At 42.8% G+C, this 20,651-nt stretch overlaps 2 long non-coding RNA genes and 3 other non-coding genes across 5 annotated transcripts in view; all 5 read right to left on the reverse strand.

Moving 5' to 3' along the window:
- Nucleotides 1–14,385, reverse strand: part of LOC120387411 — a 70,783-nt gene extending 56,398 nt beyond the window's left edge. Inside the window, exons 1-2 of the long non-coding RNA XR_005590154.1 lie at nt 13,847–14,385; nt 11,614–11,714 (exon numbers count right to left, since the gene is read on the reverse strand). This is a non-coding gene — a long non-coding RNA (uncharacterized LOC120387411). The remainder of the gene's footprint in view (nt 1–11,613; nt 11,715–13,846) is intronic.
- A 1,575-nt stretch (nt 14,386–15,960) lies between these two features.
- On the reverse strand, nt 15,961–20,251 carry LOC120387109. The gene is made up of 6 exons (XR_005590035.1): nt 20,175–20,251; nt 19,864–19,968; nt 18,737–18,762; nt 17,771–18,001; nt 17,040–17,117; nt 15,961–16,132 (listed from the first exon to the last, which is right to left on the reverse strand). It is a non-coding gene; the product is annotated as an uncharacterized LOC120387109 (long non-coding RNA).
- Nucleotides 16,209–16,281, reverse strand: LOC120387611. Its single transcript, XR_005590256.1, has one exon. It is a non-coding gene; the product is annotated as a small nucleolar RNA SNORD65 (small nucleolar RNA).
- Nucleotides 18,224–18,299, reverse strand: LOC120387605. Its single transcript, XR_005590250.1, has one exon. It is a non-coding gene; the product is annotated as a small nucleolar RNA SNORD49 (small nucleolar RNA).
- Nucleotides 18,833–18,906, reverse strand: LOC120387612. The gene has a single exon (XR_005590257.1). It is a non-coding gene; the product is annotated as a small nucleolar RNA SNORD65 (small nucleolar RNA).
- Nucleotides 20,252–20,651: the final 400 nt, after the last annotated feature.

The following is a 20,651-nucleotide window of genomic DNA, read 5'->3' on the forward strand; positions in this document are numbered from 1 at the left end:
GTTCAGCAGAATCTGGCAGGATTTCATTCACAGGGGCCCTCTGCACCTCACTGCCTCTAGCGCTTCTGGCTCCCTCAGATGTTGGTTGTTTGGCTGTGCTGTGCGATGGAGCTCTAGGGAACGTGGAGGTGCTTGGAGTCAGCCACTCTGCTAACAACCTGAATCCTTATGCCAGCATGATTTAGAGGCTCGGATTGCGGCTGTAGATACCAGCTGCACAGAGCCAGTGCACCCGCTAGTTTTGTTTGCTTCTTTCTTCATTATACGGCCAGAGTAGTAGCAACACATTTGTACTTTGCGTGGAATAACTTCTGGAAGCGGACTGAGGAAAAGCCTGTGTTTTCTCTGCTCTTTATTTCAAAAGTGGTAAAATTTGCTCCTTTAATTGTCACCCTCACTTTCGAAACTGAACTCTTTCCAGCTAATAAATCACATAGCTTAGTTGAGAGGAGACTGTTTGCTTAAGTGACGTTATTTATATGAAGAAATGATTCAGCTGAGGAGATTATGGATGAGGGAGACACACATCAAGGCCCTAATTATACCCTGGGTGATCGCTACTTCCCACCACCCAACACAGATGTAATGAGGTTAAGTGGTGTCCGCATAAAGAAATTAAAACTACTGATTACTCCTCAAGAAAGGTTTTTAATGACTTACAGCTATAAATGCAACACAGACAGAATAGGAAAAGAAAAGTTAAAGACCAGCATTGAATAAGGATTAATATAAATGACAAATTATACTGAAGACAAGCACAAGTAATATTATGCATCAGGTACTTACTACTCTTTTTAATACTGCAGCATTGATATAACCTGAGATCAAATTATTCCGACACCACCGTTTTTAATACTGTAGTGTCAGTACAACTAGAGATCAAATCAGCTCGCGCAATCCAGACTTCTTTACTCCGTTACTTTACACTGCATGCAACCAGACTTTTTTTTACTTGAAAACCTTACCCTGCCGAGAATACGTTACCCTTTAGTCGACCGCTCTTCGCACTGGCCAGGTACAGATAAGTTGGTGTAGTTCAAGTTTCCTCGGTGCAAGGGGTGTATGTGAGCCTGACAAAGAGTGATCTCTTTTAGGTCAACACACACAAACCCACCTGGGGCGCTACACATTTTATCTCATCTGCCCCCCTGTGTTTTGAAGCAGGTCAACCAATCAGGTGAGGCCAAATGTTTACTGTGGTAGTTATTTTGAAATTATGATCTATGCACAGGTGCACAGCCCATATTCTCCGAATACAGCCAATTGTCCTAACTGTGGTTAATTTGTCAGACACAAAACATTTAAAACAGCCCAAAGAAGTGCTTGGCTGCTTTACACCTTGACCACAAGTCTGTATCTAGTTTTGCAAAGCCTGCTTTTTGGAGCCGACCACAAGTGTACAATATTTCCTAGTTTGAATTTGCTACACTTGCTCTGGTTGCTATGCTTGACCTCTGAGCCTTCCGGAAGGTTCAGGCCTAGCATTGAATAAGCTTGACAATACTTTTGCTTGACAGGACTTTGTCACAGTAATCACACCTGCAAGAGCTGGTTTTTCTGACACTGAAAACTCCCATATAATGCAGATGCAATTGTATAGTGTTTCTCGTGCCAAATATCTCTCAAAGAGGTCTTGTTGAGCAAATATGATGTTGTTTAGCAAGGTTACAAGTCTGGTTGATAAAGGCAGTTGTGTTGGTGTTCTATACTAGGATTTCTGTAAGGCTGTGACGGGGTTCGCCTCACCACCGCTGGTGCCCCCTGCCGGTCACTCCGGGCATTAGCTCTTGTCGGCTACGGAGCACCCTCTGTGCGTGGCGTCTCGCCCATTGTCTGCTCTGCTGGTTTGGTACCCGCGTTGCTCCCCACTCGGTGGTGTCTGCTTCAGGACACTGCCTGAGGCAGTGCCCAGTACTCCAGTCTCACCCTCTTCGGAGAGGAGGGGGGGTTTACCAGCAGTCTTTCGGCTTGCTCCTGCTTCAGTGGCCAACCACAACCCCAAAATCTAGCCCCTCGCTTCAGGGGCAAGTTGCAGTCTGTCTCGGCAACACCCCTCTGTGGCCGGGTGCAGTGTAATGGGGGGGGGAACCAGGCCCACCCGCTACTCTGGGTCCCGACCCAGGGACCCTCTAACGGTAGCCTCTCTCTGCCCTCCTTCTCTCCCCTCTTGTCCGACTATGTTCCCTGGGCCACTTCCCCTTTGGCCCTGTGCACCTTCTCAACCCTTTTTAACAGGGCCGCAGGCTGGTAGGTAAGCGGGTTGGAGCTCTCCTCTGCTCCCTGGAGCCTCCCCAGCACTGCTCTGTCTAAGGTGCTAGCTCCTTCCCTCAGGAGCCAGTCCTTCTCCCTTGCCAGCCAGGGAGAGAGACATCCCTTCTCTGTTAGGCAGCCTTTATAGAGAACACAGCTCGGCCCTGATTGGCTCTCCATAGGCCTTTGCTGATAGGCTGCTGGCCTGTGCAGCCTCTCTGGCCTGTTCTAGCCCTTTTTCTCAGGGAGTGGGTCAGCCGCCACACCACAAAGGCATGTAACTGTCTACTTTTAAAAATTAATGTCCCATATTAAATGGATTAACAATTGGTTCTCAAAGTGTAGTTGCTAATCAAGAGACATCAGCAAATAGAAGAAAGTTTCTGGTCGGGATGGAAATAGTATTTAAAAAAATAACCGTTTATTTAAATTGTATCGGTTAAACATTTAACTGTTAAGTTCACAACATAGGCACAGGAACTTGGGATGCGGGGGGGTGCTGCAGCATCACCACATTGTAAGCGGGGTACCGGCTGCCGCCCCATGCCCAGGGTCCCGGCTGCCGCCCGGCACATTAGGCATTTAAATGTTAACAGAATACATTACTGGTAAGACTGATGCTTATCGGTTAATCGGCTACATCCCTAGTTTCTAGTAAACTCCCACAGGATCCATTTTTGGCACAACGCTGTTCTTAAGTGTGTGTGTGCAATCATCAATGCAAAGCTGTGTTAGTCCTTAGAAAGACAGCAAATTGTTATCAAGTTTCCAACAATTTTGCACTCCTCCCCGCAGTTTCCAAGGTTTACCATCACCCTTTCCATATTTGAATCCCCTACATATGCTTTTCTGGTACTGAGAACAGTAAACACTAAGGTCTCAATCATGAATTCTTTCCTCTTTCTTCTGTTGGGGAAGGGGTAAGTATGCCCCTTCTACAGGGAATTCAGCTTCCCAAACAGTTGACACCCCAGTATATGCAGAGACCCTAGGCTTGGCACTGGCTCATTGGGAGCCATCTGAGATTCAGCTCTGCCAACATCTTACCAACAATCCCCTCTCAGAATTACTCCATGTTTATGGTCCACTTCACAATTTCCTCACCTTCTAGGGAGATCTAAAGACTGTGAGCAAACCCCAGCTTCAGTGGGAGACTGAAATTAAGCATGGTTTTGTGGTTCCCTCTCCCACGCGGTCTTATTAACATCAGCTCAGAACTACCAGCCACACAGTTGCCTTGTGACCTCTCGTCTGGCTAGTCCCAACTACTCCCATTAAAGTTCCAAGACTCAGGGCTGGTCTATACTGAACAGGTACGATGGCATAGCTACATCTCTAAAGGGTGGGAAAAATCCACACCCCGAGAAATACAGTTAAACCGACCTGACCCCTGGCATCCACAGCGCTACGTTGATGGAAGAATACTTCCACTGACCTAGCTACCATCTCTTCGGATGGTCGATTAACGACAGTGACAGGAGAACCCCTCCCGTTGCTGTTATAAGTGTTTCCAGTTACACTGTATGTCTTGAAGCCCTGAGCAGGGCACTGCACAAGCAGCAGGAGGCTGCATGAGAGGAGAGTTCAAAGAAATAGCAGATAAAAAAAGCTGCTTTCATTTTTTTTTTAAAAGAATAAAGAGATTTCACCAAAAATGCGTTGAAAGAAGCAGAGGATTTGCACCGAGCCGGAGCTAATGTTGCATGAAATAGAACTGAATATGCGAATGTGAATGTGAAAAGGGAGGGGAAGAGGTGAGCAGGGGTGTGTGTGGATGGGGCAGGGGTCCCGGGAGGGGGGAGGAGGCATCAGGGACCTGGGGGGTTGGTGGATAGGGGGTGGGGGCCAGGCCATGCCTGGCTGTTTGGGGAGGCCCAGCCTCCATACAATTTCTGAAACCCGATCCAGCCCTCAGGCCAAAAAGTGTGCTTAACTGCTCTGCTGAATCGGAGCCATGGGGTACATCTGCTCTGTAATCATTGCGTGACTGCAGCACTTGTACACATACCCACGCTAGTTTTGTTCCACCAAACAACAATAGCAGTGAAGCTGCGGCAGTAGGGTAGCGTAAACTCACGCAGTACCCTGGGGATGTATTTGAGTGGTTAGCCCTCGCCAAGTAGGCTGCACCAAAACACTCCACTTAGCTCCCTGCTGGACACTGCTGAAATGGTGTGAGGCGGGATAGAGGGCAGGTAGCTTCCTTATTTTTTGTTTTTAAGGACTGGAAAAAAAAATCTTTATCCGTCTTTGGCAATCTCATTCTATTGCTTTCAATGGAAATGAACAGCCTAAGACTAGCCTCTACACTGCAGCATCAAATTACTGTCCAACACAGCCACAATAAATCAAAGAGTGACATTTCATTGGGTGAAGGTTTGTCTAGATGTTAATCTAAGTCACCTATCTGAGCTAATAGCCAGGAACAGAACAATTGTTTCCCAAACCAGCACTTTCCCTATCTTTAAAGGTTACAAATCCATTTTTCTTCTTGAGGTTAACACCACATCCTCTTAACTTGATCACTGCACCACCTTGTGGCGAAATCCTAGTTCACTTACCGTACCCCTGCATCTGAAGCTTATTCTCGCTTTAAAATGTTTCTTCTTGTACCTATTGAGTCACATTCTACTCTCAGTTATAATTGTGCCCAGTTCACTGAAGCGAGAGGGGCTGCATGGGTGTAACCGAGAGTGGAGTTTGGCCCAATCTAGCAGAGCTGGCTTAAAATTCTTCTATAAGTGGAAAATTGAAAAAGACAAAACACGCATGTGCTGATGACAGGGAAGATGAAGAATGGAGATATTACTGATTTTACCATATTGCTAATGCATCACCTTGGCTTTCTTGGTAGCTGTCCAGGACACCGTTGTTTGAGCCCAGATAACGATGCCTGTTAGGTTTTCAGGGCAGTTGGTAGTTTTGTTGGTAGTTTTTTCCCCCCACACCCATTTGGCACCGATGTACTATCTAAATAGAGAGCATCTGGTTGTCAGATCCTGGGAAAATTACAGAAGCAATGATCTCAGCCTCTGAGCATGAGTGGAGAAGAGAACATGGCTATTGCTGATTTCAGTACCCATACCTAGTGGCCAAGGCGTAAGCACCCACCGTTAGCTCTGCTGAGGAAGATTCAGGTTTTACATCTCCGACCAAGGCATTTTGATAGGCTACAGAAGGGGGAAGCGTTTGCTAGGATGTAGGGCTCAGAGGAAACAAACTTTTTTTTGGCCTCACGCTAATATCAGGGTAATCCTAGTTTGTCAGCAGCATGTGTCCCTTTGGGAGTTCCTCACTTTCCCTTTGCCCCTACTTGAGGATGGGGTGTGGGGGAGGGAAGGCTGGAAAAAATAAAGTACCCCTCCCTGCACTTTCAAAGCAAAGGAATGAAGTCGTGCAGCTGAGCTCCTAGTTCATTCTGAAATCAGCTCTAACTGCGATTAATCTCATTTTCCCGAGACTGGCTGAAACTGACTAAGTCTCAAACATTAACATATGTTAAGGAATTTCTCCCCCCCCTTCCTTTTACTAAATACGAGTGCATTGATTTAATCGTAATAGCAGCCAGCTAGGCAAGAAATTGAGCTTGGCTCACACACTGTAGATTTGAAGTGGGGTTTGTTTTGTGTTAGTAGCAGGAATTTATTAAATAATGGAATTGTTGTTTCTTCAACAATGGTAACATTAATATGCATGTGTGCCTGATTACTTTACAACAACAACAAGATTGCAAGCCTCTAACCAGCACTTATAGAAAACACCCCGTCATTTATTGCAAATTAAACAGACAAGAATTAGAATCTTTAAAATTCAACCACTTTCCTTGAAGACCTTTTTCTATTACAGATGTATACCACTATCTACACTGCTATATGACTTTTGGGACATTGAGATCACACAGCCCACATCACTGCTCTATTCAACTCCTCTCCATAATCCTCTACCCTCCCATTTCCTGGGGCTTGTTCCTGCAAAGTGTCTAGCACGACAGCCTGGCTCCAGCAAAGCACTTAGGCACATGCTTCACTTTAAGCATGCGACAGTCCAATTGAGTTAAATGAGATTTCAAGTTGAGCATACGCTTAAGTGCTTTGCTGAGCACCAGGAGGGACTGGAGCCCTGCTGAATCACGTTTCCTACTATTGCCCTTGGCTGACAAAGCTCTGCACCCTGCCCTACATCATCCTATCTCGCCAGCTATGTGCCTCTACATGATACCAGCCATACCACTCCCTTTGTCTCCTTTTCCCATTCCTCTTCCACGCTACTCTCTATGGCTGGGTCAGCCTAGGTCAGCACACCAGGCTCCCAGCCTCTGTTCATTTAAATCCCTCCTGAAAACTCACTTGTTCCACAAGGCTTACAAACACTAACCCATGTCAATCCATTGCCCTCACCAATCCCACCTATGAAAACCTCTGCATCTCTTTTGGCGTTCTCGTCTGATCTTTCTCGGTTTTGACTGTGAGCCCCTTGGGGCAAAGGCCTCCTCTAGCCGCCATAAACAGTTGACCACATGTGAGAGCTTAAGAAAGAATAAAAAAGAATATATAAAATAGACACCTGTATGGTTTGAGATCTACTGATGAGAAGCGCTATGTAAGAACTAGGTATTATTATTACTACAAAACCCTTTCTTGACTACACAACAATTGCTATAATTTGAACACAACAAAACACAGAGCCTTTCTTCCCAAAGTACTTTACAAACTAGTGGCCTAATGCTGCCAGAATTTACTAACGAGTGCAGTGCTTACTCTCGAGTAGTCCCAAGAGTCAAGCGCATAAGCCCTATGCTTAGCAGTATTAACAGATGGGACTTACATACATACAGCACCTCTGAAATACAGTTGCCTCAGAGGGAAGGCAGCAACCAGGGAGAGAAGAAACTTAGAATAACCCCCCTCCTCTTTGAAATTACCCTGGGTTCATTAATGGTCACCCAGAGCACAAGGCCTCGAATATTATGACAGCTATCCTAGAAATAGAAGACCTACGTTTTCCTTCATCAAACTCAATTCATCACCAAAGGGTTGCAACCCTCAAGCTGGGATCTGAACTTGTGTTTCCAAGGTATCCCTTTGGATTAGGTCACTGTGTTTTGCAGTGGCTAAAATTTCCAATGAAAAGAAATGAATCCTTAGCATGTGCCCCAAGGGGACACATCTTTCTGTTAACAAACACTCTTGTAGGCTTACTTTATAAGGAAACAAAAGTGTCACTTTTTCCAAGCTCACATTTTTTTCCCTACCCCATATAAGGATAAACGTTTGCTCCAAACCTATTTCAATGACTAAGTTCGGAGCCAGAGTTTGGTAGCATCCACTAAAACATAGTGAACCTAGCACTAGCATAGATATTTCAAATGCTAAATGAGATGCAAGCATGTGGCTTTTGGGAGTTGGCGTTTAATAGTTAGTTGTTCCTAATTTATTCAGTTGAAGTAGCTCACAATTGTCAATGTTGAAGGACTGATGCTGTTTTAACTTGTCCATGGACTAGTGCATTATGGTTATGAATGAACTGCCTGCAGAATGTGCTTTCAGAATGATATTAATGTATGTCTCCTTAGGAAAGATGTTAAAAAAATAAGAAACAGAAAACATCTTGACATCTCAACGCTGTATGAGCAAAAACTGGCAGTCATCTTCTCATATGAAGATTAATTCAGAAATGCCTACATACTACTCTTGGTAAATACATCGCAGGATTAATCTATAATAGAAGGCAGGCAGAAAAATTTGGACGACTATGTGGTTAGAGAGAGAGAGAGAACCTGTATTTATTTTATGAAGGACAAAAGTTATTTGCTCTGTGCACCTGAAGGCTAATGATTCATATACAAGTCAGGGGATTCCATTGCTGTATCTTGAGTTCAGAGGCCCTGATTCTCCAATGAGACTTATGAGGGCAGACCCTCGTGCCCATGCAGATCTCATGACACGGCTGGAGCCAGAGCATATTGCTTGCAGGCAGCCTGACTTGCCAAAATGGCTTGTCTGAAATAATGGAAGTAGTCCCCCTTCAGTCACAGAGTAAAAATATAACACATGAGCACACCCAAATGTAGGGTTTCATCTTTGTGTTCAATTTTTAAAGGTTGCGTCTTAGTAACCATCCATAATTATCTGTGGCACTTCAGGATATAGTCTTGCTGATGGCGAGAGAGAATTTGGTTTTTCATATTAAAGTTTAAAACAAAATTGTTACACAGCATGAATGAATGATGAAATATATCGTATTTAAGAACACAGACTATTGGGTGTGCTGTCAAATGCAATATAGGAGGAGATGTGTCCCATTTTTAGTCCTACTGCTTCTAATACCAAAACTACAAAGGATAAAAAGTGCAGATTTTACACTTGATTAAGATAATTAGTAGTTCATTTCAAAGTGGCTCATTTAAACAGAAATTGTGGCAATTTTTAGAGTGGTACCGCCCAGAGAGAGGGGGAAAAAAACCTATTAGTAATAACAATGTATGCTTCAATATCACCATCTGAGGATCTCACTGACCTTTAACGATATTAATGAATTAGCATTACCACCGTGGGTTGACAAGAATCCTCTCTCTGTCTGACAGAGGGGGAGACAAAGGCACAGGCTAATGCCATGACCTGGCCCAGGTCACATGGCAAGCCTGCGGCAGAACCAGGAACTGAACTCAGACGTCCTGGCACTGAGTCCTGTGCTTTAGCTACCAACCAAGTCTACCCTTGATGGAAGGGGTCACTGGCAGAACTTGGCTATCTGTGGAATTTCAATTCAGTACTGAAGTTCACATAGGTACCTTTCCAAACTTTAACCTAAGTGACTTAGAAGCCTAAGCACCATTGACTTTGTGCTGCAGTGAGAGCTGGAGATTGAAAGCAAGAGCTCAGAGGGAAAGTGAAGTAGAGGATTTGCCATGTCTTCCCGCAGTGACAGAAGGAAAGAGAAGTATCAGGAACTCCAGTTGTTCCCTCCCTGAGAGCACTCCAGCTTTTACTCTTACATTTACATTGCAAGTTTTTACAGGCACATTGGATATTTATGCACCTTCACCCACATTGGAAATGGAGCCTCCACATGAGACTATTCTTTTCTTTCCACTTCACTACAGGTCTAATTCTGCCTTCAGATGCCTGCATGTGACTCTCCTTCATGACTGCAGGCATCTCACAAACTCTATGGGCAGAGATCAAAGGTCACTACCATCTGATGGTTGCTTGTTGGCCTATGTGAAAATGAGCTCAGTGGTCTCAGTGATGTTTCTACTAACCAAGTACCTGCAACACAAAAAACAGTCACAAATAGCCTCCTCGGTGGCCGTCTCAGCATAAAAAAGTATAATCACCCCTTCACCACAGCAGTGGCCACTCCAGATCAGGATTGAAACTTCCGGTCATAACCTATAGGGTATGTGTTCGGTGTATCAGGGCACCTTACACATCAGCACTCAATTCTCTCATAAATGAATTGCAACATGACATTCCCATCTCAGACTGGGAGCCATTCTTGCTTTCAGCATCTAATGTTTATCATTATTTTCTTGCAGCCTTAATCTTTTGATAGGTTTTAAATTTATTCATGGACTTGAGTTTAGCTCTCATTAAGCTCTGGGGGCGCAAGCCGCCACTTTCTCTCAAGCTTTTGCTACTCAAAATAATTTTAATTCAAGACCTTTCCGTTGCTTATTTCCTAATAACTCTGCAAAACCAAATACATTGCAAATGAAATGCAAATGAATCCATTTTATTTTCCCCACAGAAGGACTGACTGTTATATATTTCATGTTTATGAAACAGAAGTTAGTTCAATCAATGCACAATTTTAATAAGGATGAGCCTTTGTTACACATCCATTTAAGCAACAAATGGCGTTTGAGGATTCCTGCTGGGAAACTATATTGTTTATATCATTTAATCAACAAACCACCAACAAATTGAAGGTCATTAATGGTGAAGACAGTTAATCTATAATAGCTATTTATGACTGATACCATCGTCTTATAACGTCAACCAAATTCCAGCTAATAAAGTGTCTTCTGAATGTAGATAAATATTCCCAAATCAACACCTTATAGTTTACTCAGCAGGAGCACTTCCAATTTGCAATCTCAATAAGCTAACATATATTAGAAAAGAGCCCTTTGTTAATAAAAACAAAGGTTTTAAAACAAAAACAGTAGCCACGTAGCTAATTAATCCACTGACTACATAAAAATAAAAGCCCCAGCAAGCTAAACCATCAAGCAAACATTTGTGGAGTTGCTTCAATCTACCCAAGGTCTGTGAGAGTATACAATGGCCATTAACATCAGTGGAGTTTGTAGTCTTGTTTAATCAGAGGTCAGATTCCCTTGCAGCCCAAACTTTTACACTTTCTACAGGATGTTTTTAAACCTTTAAAATAAATAAACTTTCTATGTATAACACATCATCTGAGAAATGTATTTTGTTTTTTTTCCAACAAAAATGCTGAACAAGTTTACAATATACTGTACTAAACCTACGCCAAGAAAAAAAAGCCTGCCTCACATTTGTTGTAATACAAAAAGTGCTTTTGATTACATTTCCATTTCACAACACGGCAGAACAGACTGTGATTCTATTAAGGATTTTAATTAAACAGTGTTTGAACAATCAGTGTTTCATAGCGCTCTGCTTCGCATTCAAAAAAAGAAGAATCTCATTAGTAACCACATGCAGTTTGCATGCTCCATTGAACAGGTCAGAAATATAGTGCTCTATGTTCTTGTTAAACCAAACGTTTTGGGTAACTATTGCATAGCTATGCTATTTCTTTTGTAATCACAAGAATACAGTTTCACTTTGTTATTTATTGTAGTTTACAGAAACATGCTGACTTTTCAAAATATTTGTATATGTGCTTCCTGGGTTCACATACTATATTGATATATTTCTGCACCACAAACTACATTCTGTAGCCTCGCTGGATTACAAATGAGATTTTAAAATGTAAGCCCCAATCCTGCAAAGATTTAGGTATGTGGTGAATTTTAATTATGGGAGGAGCTCCAATGGATGAAAGCTTTAGCAACATTGGAGCCTTATACTTATTCTGTCAATTTGAGAAAATAAGAAATGGGATAATGAAGAACAAAGATCTATGTAAAAAAATTCATTTAAATGACCATTTAAGAGAGTACAACTACAATGTTTTAGAGACATCAAAAACATGTAGCAAAACAGGTTAATGTGAAAGGTAGGGGGCCAATTAGCTTGTGATGCGCAATGAGAAACTCATGATTCAGAGAAAAGTTTTGGTTGAACAGGGGTTAGAAAAAAAACAAAGATTATTTTTATATTAACTATTCCTCACACTATATAAAAACTGGTTCTTTAGGTAATTACAACCTACCTCCCAGATGGCCTCAGTAGTTTCTTTTGAATCTGGATTTTCTTCATTTCCTGGTCTAAATGGTTGTCTTTCAAATCACACCTAGAGATCCACCTCCTTTGCTGCAAAACAAAACATGGAAGTGATCAGATTAAGATGGTGTTGTTATAAAATTATCTCAATTAACTCTTTCATCTGCATCTCAGCCCATTTTGATTTTCTAGGTATGATTTGGGGTTGTAAGCATTCTGACACAAGGCACTGTGTGTCTTCATGTTTACATCTTCTTTCGCCTCCCACTTGTCTATTTAAAACACAGTACAAGCTTTTTAGGGCAGGGACTCTTACTCTGTGTTATACAGTGCCTATCAGGAGGCGCCGATCTTCATTAGGGCCTACAGGCACTACCACCAAAAATAATGTTTTTTAAAAAATTGTACAATACAACAAAGTAGAAGCCCAAGTGTTGCCATTTTACAGGCCAGCAGTATCCCTATTTCAGAGATAGGTGAAGTGAGTCGGGGGTGCTGATGATGGAAACCATGTAAACTATGTATTTGGTGTTTGTTAATACTACTTCAAGGTAGGGGCTGCGACAGCACCCGCAGCACCACTGAAGTGAGTGCTGCATGTAGTTTGAAGTCCTTTCACAGGCAGTGACCCCATGTTGTTGTTATTAATCGTGTTCTGTATAGTAGTGCATTGTGCTAGGTGCTGTACAAACTAGTAGATGGCTCCATCCCAAAGAGTTTACTATCTAAATAGACAAACCCCAGGGGGATGGGGAAAGGGATAGAATACAACCGCAGAATGAACAGTGTGGTGGCAGCAAATGGCAGGTTAGTTCCATTTTTTTAAATGGGTTTTGTTAGTTAGGAGGGGGATCACCTACATGTAAGGAAAAGGGAAGACAGGGTGAGGGGGCCAGGGTGGAGTGAAGGTGAGGTGAGGAGAATGTGAGGGAGAAGAGAGGGTTGGAGCATACAGCACAGAGCAGAGAAAGGCCGGTCAGAACTGCAGAAAAGTTCTCCATATCCAGAGCTTTGTGCTTTGGTTGCTTCTGCTCCTACCTGCTAGAGTCTCTGGCTGGCTCCTTTCTGCAGTTTTCTCTTAAGCCCACAGGGAAGGGAGAAGAGTGGCCCCAGCTAGGCTCCATTTTACATCTGATCCCTCAGTGCAGCAGTCCCTGATTTGGTTGTTTCTGGTAGCATCTGTGGCTGGCTCCTCTGCAGTTTTCTTTCCTCCTCAGCTCTGGCTGGGCCCAATTTTCTCCCTTCCCCCGAGTGCAGCAGTCCCTGCTGTGACTGCTTCTGCCCCTACCAGCTGGAGTCTCTAGTCTATGAATTTGTGAGATGAAGTTATCTACAGGGTCCAGAGAAGAGCAACAAGAATGATTGAAGGTCTTGAGAACATTTAGTTTGGAAAAGAGAAGACTGAGAGGGGACATGATAGCAGTTTTCAGGTATCTAAACTGCAGCAAGGGAGATTTAGGTTGGACATTAGGAAAAAGTTCCTAACTGTTAGGGTGGTTAAACACTGGAATAAATTGCCTAGGGAGGTTGTGGAATCTCCATCTCTGGAGATATTTAAGAGTAGGTTAGATAAATGTCTATCAGGGATGGTCTAGACAGTATTTGGTCCAGCCATGAGGGCACTAGAGTCTATGAATCTATGTACAGTCAGCTTGGTTTGTATATTGCTAGCAACAAGGTCCAACTTCTTGCAAAGTATCTTTAACAATTTTTTTGTTGTTGAGAAAAATCAGCAGACAGGAAGCCAATACTACCAAAAGCAAGTTAAATTCAAAATCTCTCCCATAGTGACACCAAGTGGGCAAACGTCAGTAATTTTTCAGTGGTGGTAAACGGCTAGTTCCACAGCCTCAACAAACACATTCAAAACCAAAGAGATTATAATGAAGTAATCTTCGATACCCACCTTTTTACAATAAAACCAGATACTGGTGTGGTAGCATATCAAATAGCAGACATGAAGTTTCTCTATTCTAGAATCCTAGCTTTTTAGCCAGAGCAAAGTTGATCTCAGACCCAGACAAAGTATTTACTTTCCGCGCACAGGGGTTGTAACAAAAAGTCAAAACGAACAAAGTTGTGCCGATTCATCATATTGGTTCACTTTTATACTAAATCCACAGGTGCTACCCCTTCACTTTTTGCATTGTAGTCTGCAATCCAGGCCAGGGGTTAGTTCTGACCTTTCCACAGAACAGAACTAGTGTAATATAAATGCTTACCAATGATAAAGAACATGCGTATGTTGGACAGTCTCCTCTAAGTTCTCCACTGACTGGAAGTGAATGTTACCCATTTTCTACCTAGGCAGTTGTATCCATCTCAGAGCTAGGACAGATGGGCTGAAGTAGCTCAGTCTTTCAGTTAGTAGTATCACTGACCACCATCACGTATCAGCTCCTTAGAGCAAGATCTGGCACTGCAGTGCTTTGCCTCAGTTTCTCCCTCAGGCTCTTGAGCAGGGAACTTCACAGATTCTGCACTTTGGTTACATGTCTGGGCTCAATTATTAAGACCAACTTAAGTCTTCCAAACCCAAAGATAAAGTCCTCAAAGTCCAAATGTGACAATGTCCAACAGACTAGAAATCATAAACAGGAAATCTTCTGCCACCGTCATGCTGACCTTCAACAATGGTTTCACCATGTCTTTACTAAAGAAGCAAATTCAGCCCCTTTCCTGGGCACCCCTGCTGCATGCACGGTGTTCCTGGGCTCTGCAGGGTGCTTCCTTTCGGTATTAGCTGAGCACTATCTCCCACAAGGCCCCTTTCCCCACAGCCTCCCCTTCCTTAATGACAGCCTGACTCCTTATAGGGAACACCTGCCCCCACCCCCTCAGCTGCATCTCATTAATGAACAGACCTGTCTGGCCCCAAGTTCCTAAACAGGCAGACTAGTTATAGCTGAAATTTAAGCATATGAGCTTTCATTCCCTACCCCATAAATGAATTGGGATAGGTTAGTATAAGCAAATATCTTATGTCTGTACTTTTTACTATAACTTAGACATTGACAACTTTCTGATACAAGGAGGAAACCAGTACTTCAGCCTTATAGGAAAAGAGCCTTAATGTCAAATATTAAACTTGAAATGTTGACCTACCATACAAAGGAGTGGCTAAATGTCACAGCTCACTAGAAAACAATCTTCTTAACACCTTAAAGATGTAGCTTCTTTCCATGCCATTTTCATTACACCCAAGCATGTTACTTAACAATCCTCTCCTAGTGGGGGCATTTCCTTTACAACTGTCATTAACCAGTTGTTTGAAATTGGTATTTGTCTGCAATATACACAATTCTGACTGAACTGTTACCCTGCCCCTGCTACTTCCGCAAATCCTGCTGTGGGTGGGAGACCTTCAGCATTCATTTTATTCCTCAAGACAGCCTGCAGTTTAAGGCCAAAGATGGTGGTGATATAGAAACCCTTCTTTCAGTTTTGTTTGCTGTGGAATTACTTGCTTGAAAATTCCATTGTGGCTCAAACGTTTTCACCTTTCTATAAAACCTTGTTAGCACGTGGTGTTTTATGATTGTTTAATGGATTGCTCATTCATTGATCTGCCCACCTCAAAGTAAGATACATGTTTACTAGTGAGGAGGAAGATTTCCTCCTCAAAGTATCAAAAGAAATCAGTGAATTGTAAACAAATATGTAAAAAATGAAGAGCAGCAGCTGAGTATGAAGAGACTTCTGTGCAGCCAGCACATTTTAAATGTTACTTGCTCTAACTAAAGGGTTATTGCAGTAGGAAGCAGTCATTTAAAGTTACACACAGTGGTGCAGTTGTGGGTGTTAAGAGACAGGTGAGGTAATATCCATAATTGGACCAGCTTCTTCTGGGAGACAAACTTTCAAGCTTACAGAGCTCTTCACAATAGCATGTCTTTCTCCAACAGAAGCTGGGTCAACAAGAGATTCTCTCCTTTAGACCACATCACATGAGGAGAGAATTCAGATTCTGTAACTGAAAACAAAGTGTCCCCTTCCGTAACCTCCCCACAAACTCTCCGTGAGACATGTTTCACTAATGCTACTTAAGCTTAAAGGCTGAGCACTCTTTAAAGGAAAGAGTTCAGCCACAGGTAACTTTTTAAAAAGGCAGTTGTGTTTAAACTAAGCAAAAAGTGTCAAAAATCCAGTATGTTCAAGTTACACAAAGTTTATTTGTAATACCTTATACATTGTGTGCAGTTTTTTTCAGCTATGTAGTAAATGATAGTATCCATTTGTGCAAACAATGCTGTATTTTAAGTTATATAAAAGGGGTATTTTCTATTATGAATAATGAATTTCTATTATGCAAGTTATTTGAAATAAAGACCAAGAGTACAATGATTTGAAAATTTTAATTTGTGCACTCAACAGTATGCATCTTATACTTGTAAAAAAGTGAGCAGAAACATTTGTGCTCAAAAAAAACCAGTTGCTAATTCTCAGGGTCATTCAGATATTTTGTGATGTTCTTCTATCGCAGACTAACAGGCTTGCAATATGGACACCTGCAACACAATATGACAAATAAGTTACAGTGCAATGTGAACTTCTACCCAACCAATTCATTAGTATACAAGATGTCTTCAGAAAACCTTTGCTCACCACTAGTCAATCTGCCGGTAATTCCAGCTATTTTTGGTGAATTTCATCATTTGATATCTTGTACTGAGTGGTACACATTTATAAATATCTATAACAAGATAGTCACTGAAGCCTAGACTGTTTGAAGTAATGAAAAAAAACTACAAATGTGGCTGAGTTTTTTGTTTAGAGTATCACCAGGTTCAATCACCATTGGGATTTGATGTCTTTAAATACTCTGCTTTTTTATTTTTTTAAAAACACTTTATGAATTACACCCATATAACCACATGGGCTTTCACCTCCAGTTCATCAATGCCTCAGTATTATTCACTCATTTGCACTTGATAAGCTTTCAGTGAACAAATATGATGCAGGGACAACTCGCCCATATAACATCAAGCACATCAGTGGTTAACTTTTTTAGCCCTTAAAGTTTTTAACTTAGCACTGCATCAGTACGTTTTTAAAAAAAAGTGGTATCTCCCTGAGTCTGCTAATCAATTATACACCCTAGAATCTAAATTGAATAGCAAGGGTAGCTGACAATTTCTCATTTAGAGTTTATGAACACATGTAAAATTTTATTAAAGCTAATGTTAAAACTAATTAACTACATAGGTTGAGAAAAGTGTCTGTATATCAGGATATAGTGCTTAGATTATCCAAATACAAAGTTTGTTTTTAAAAAGTCATAAGATACATATAGTGCATAATCAGCAATAACTAATTTAAGAATACAGTTTAGATATCTAGCATCCATACATTCAGGTACACGACTCATGAAAAAAGTTAGAGTTGGTGGTGGAAAACATTTGTATTCAAACTCACCCAAAAAGGTTTTCTAGTGCTGTACTTTCTTTACTGCAGGAATCTCATTTAACTTCCCTGATAATTTTGGAAAAAAAGCTGTAAAACACAAGTTTCCGAACCAACATTAAAATGATAAAGGACAGGTTGCAGAGGGAGCTGCTAGTGATGTCTAGCCACATTGGTTCTGTGAACTAAGACTCATGGGGGAGAGGGTTAGTCAAGAAGGGAAAATTGAGAGTTCACTCGGAGGGGAGGGAAGCAGATTAGCTGCAAAACTATCAGGGTCCAGACTTACAAGGGATGTGATTAAAAGTTGCCTGACCTCATGTTATCTTCTGATTTCTAAGGATGTACATGTGTTAACAGTTTTAATAGTACAGTTGTGTTTGAAACCATATACAGGATTAGAAATATTCAATCTTTACTGTAGCATCACATTTTCTCAGGAGAGGGAAAAAAAAGTACCTGTAGACAAATGATCTGGAATTACAATAGATGGTGGGAACGACAATGTTTTCTGTCCAAATTCCTCAATGACTACATTACCAGTCCGCTGCTGCTATATATTAGAGAACTGTACAGCTGAATTTCACTAGAAGCTATTCTTATGTAGAACAGAACCCTTACATAGGTCTTCTATTAAGCTAGTGAAATATGACTGACACTTTGCACACTTTAAGCTATAGGCAAGTGCAAGGGGAGGTGGATGCCCAGGTATAGTGGGGACAGGATGGTCTGTCAGAACTTACATAATTCATGCAATATCCAGTTTCAGCTCTTGACCTTGAATCTGTGTATTAACAGGGTCTGAAGAACAGAAGGCTCCACTTTTCCACCAAGTTTTGGTAAGCCATGATCCAGTTCTCCTTTTCCACCCAGATTAGGTCTGGTCCAAGGCCCGCATTAGCCCAAGGGAGCTGCTTTCCACCCCTCCTGTGGACATCTCACTCCTCTGAAATATCGAAGTCTACAGACAGACTCTGCAGAGTAAATGAAAAGAAGAGAACAAAAATGGACATTACATGATACCCTGAGTAGGCCGAGGCAGCAGTGAAAACAGCAAGCATGGAAGAGCTAGTCTTCAGATAAACTGCATGCCTGATTGTCTTTTGGCTCCTAGTACCAGTGTAATTTTAGCACAAACAGCCAAGTTTAGCATACAAGCCTCCTGACAACTTGAATTCAATATACATATAGCTGTATTTCAGACAAGTTGAAAAGGTTATCGTCAGTTCTCGCATCTGACGGCACTTCCTATTCAAGGGTATCATCATGTCAACAGCTTTTTGCATTTGTTTGTGTAGATAAGCAATTAACACAAGCCCAATGCTTGCAAATTTTACTCTAACTTTCCCCATGTCTAGGAGTAAGCTGCAAAGCATTAGCTGATCAAATCTGTAACTTACTTAATCAAGTCTAACAATCAGCTTTAGACTGGTACCTTACAGTTGAATACACCAAAGTGCTTCTATTTCAACCTCATGGAGCAGCTCCAAAAAACCCCCAACAAATCTTTCTATCAGCTTTTCCTTTTGTATTAGTCCAGGTCCATATGGTACACTACTAGTCAAGTACCTAACTAGAGTCTGTCCCCCACACATCCAGAAGATAAATGGGACTGCCACATTTCAACTTTAGAGTTTGTCAATGTGCAAGTAAAATCCCCAAACTGGCTTAAGAATTTATACAAAAGTTAGTGCAAAAATAAAGCTTACCTTATACTTCAAGACACCATTCTGTCCTAAAAAGAGGAAATATCAGTTATTATAGGACAATATTATAGTATTATACAAAGGATATTTTGTAGGTTTATTCAGAAAAAAACCTTCTCACCACCAACAATCTGTCGGTAATTCCAGCTATTTTCGGTTTTATTTCATCATTATGCACCTTTAATTTGACCAATTCTATAGGAATATTAAAAAGCTCATTGTGAAAGCAGCACTAATACTCAACTAGGTTTTTGCATGTAATTATCTGCAAAAAACTCACCCAGTCATGAATTACTGAACTTTAAAGCCAGTGATTCCCTTGTTACAGCTTGCTAATCATTATCCCGAACTTCAGTTTCTGAATTTAAGTGCCCTGCAGAATCCAGAACTATAACCACTGCTACAGGACAACGCCTGAGAAGTTTTGTATTCTACTCTCTAGCACATGCATAAATTTGGAAAGGACAAAAGGGGTTTCACCCTTTTTGATTATGATACAGGAAAGGAAACCCTGCTTTTTCTATAGCAACTTTTTTTTTTTAGTTTGAGCACTTTTAAGCAAATCTTGTATTCCTATTTCTGATTTGAAGAATAGAGAACTGCAGATCTTACTCTAACTTCTCAACCCTTAATGGCCAGCATGGGTGTCTTTCACAAAAAAAGTTTTAAACACTATGGGGAACAAATGCAACTAGCTGAGTCTGATCATCCCTTCCCACTCCCTGTTCATAGAATCTCAGGGTTGGAAGGGACCTCAGGAGGCATCTGGTCCAACCCCCCTGCTCAAAGCAGGACCAATCCCCAACTAAATCATCCCAGCCAGGGCTTTGTCAAACCAGACCTTAAAAACCTCTAAGGAAGGAGATTCCACCCCCTCCCTCGGGAACCCATTCCAGGGCTTCACCACCCTCCTAGTGAAATAGTGTTTCCGAATATCCAACCTAGACCTCCCCCACTGGAGATCATAGCTCCTTGTTCTCAGTCTCTTCCCTACTGTACCCGCCCGTTAAGGATAAAGGGGGCCCCGGGCCCTACAGCAGAGCTGGGGGGGGCACAATGCCATGAACCCCGCCGCGCCCCGGGGCAGGGCGCCTCCCCAGCACAGCCGCACGGGGCACGCGCCATCTTACCTCAGCCGCGGAGCCGCCAAGCCCTGGCCACTCAGTGCCTGTGCCTCGGGCAGCCGCCGCCGCCATCTTCCGCCCGCCGCCTCGGGACCACGCAGGTCACCCAGACTGTAAGACGGACACAGGGAGGCTCGGTCAGTCCCCAGTAGCTGCCCCCGGGGTGTCCCTCGCACGCGCGCTACAGTCCCAACGGCCCTCCTCAGGCCCGGATGCCACGAGCCCACCCCCGCTGGGCAGCGCACGAGGGGCCCAGCCCCGCTTTCCCGCCCCAGAGCCGCTGCCCCCTCAGGCAGCCCCGCTCCAGCGCCACTGACCGACGCGCACGCCCGCGAGCGAGAGAGAGCGAAGCGTGGGCAGGCGGCTGCTTTTAAGGGGTTGGACTGTACCATCCTCTGGGGGAGGGGAGGCTCATTGTAGGCCCTCAAGCCTCTAGAGCACGCCTCCGCGCTGGTGGAACGTACCATCTCGATCGCAGGATAGGGAAGGGGGGGCGCAAACATGATCTCGTCGGCCTGCCTTTTAAAGGGACAGAGGGCCTTATTCTGCAGGGGACAGGGGCAGAGCTCACTCCGCCTCTCACATTGCTGACATAGAATTACCTACCAAGACTGCCCTGTGGGCTATCAAAGGACAGCTTATAGCAGCCTGACCACCCTAAGCATTGTGGGACTATGTATCATAGAGTCATAGAATCTCAGGGTTGGAAGGGACCTCAGGGGGTATCTAGTCCAACCCCCTGCTCAAAGCAGGATCAAACCCAACTAAATCATCCCAGCCAGGGCTTTGTCAAG

Source organism: Mauremys reevesii, linkage group 20 (genome assembly GCF_016161935.1).
Source record: "Mauremys reevesii isolate NIE-2019 linkage group 20, ASM1616193v1, whole genome shotgun sequence".
NCBI lineage: Eukaryota > Metazoa > Chordata > Testudines > Geoemydidae > Mauremys > Mauremys reevesii.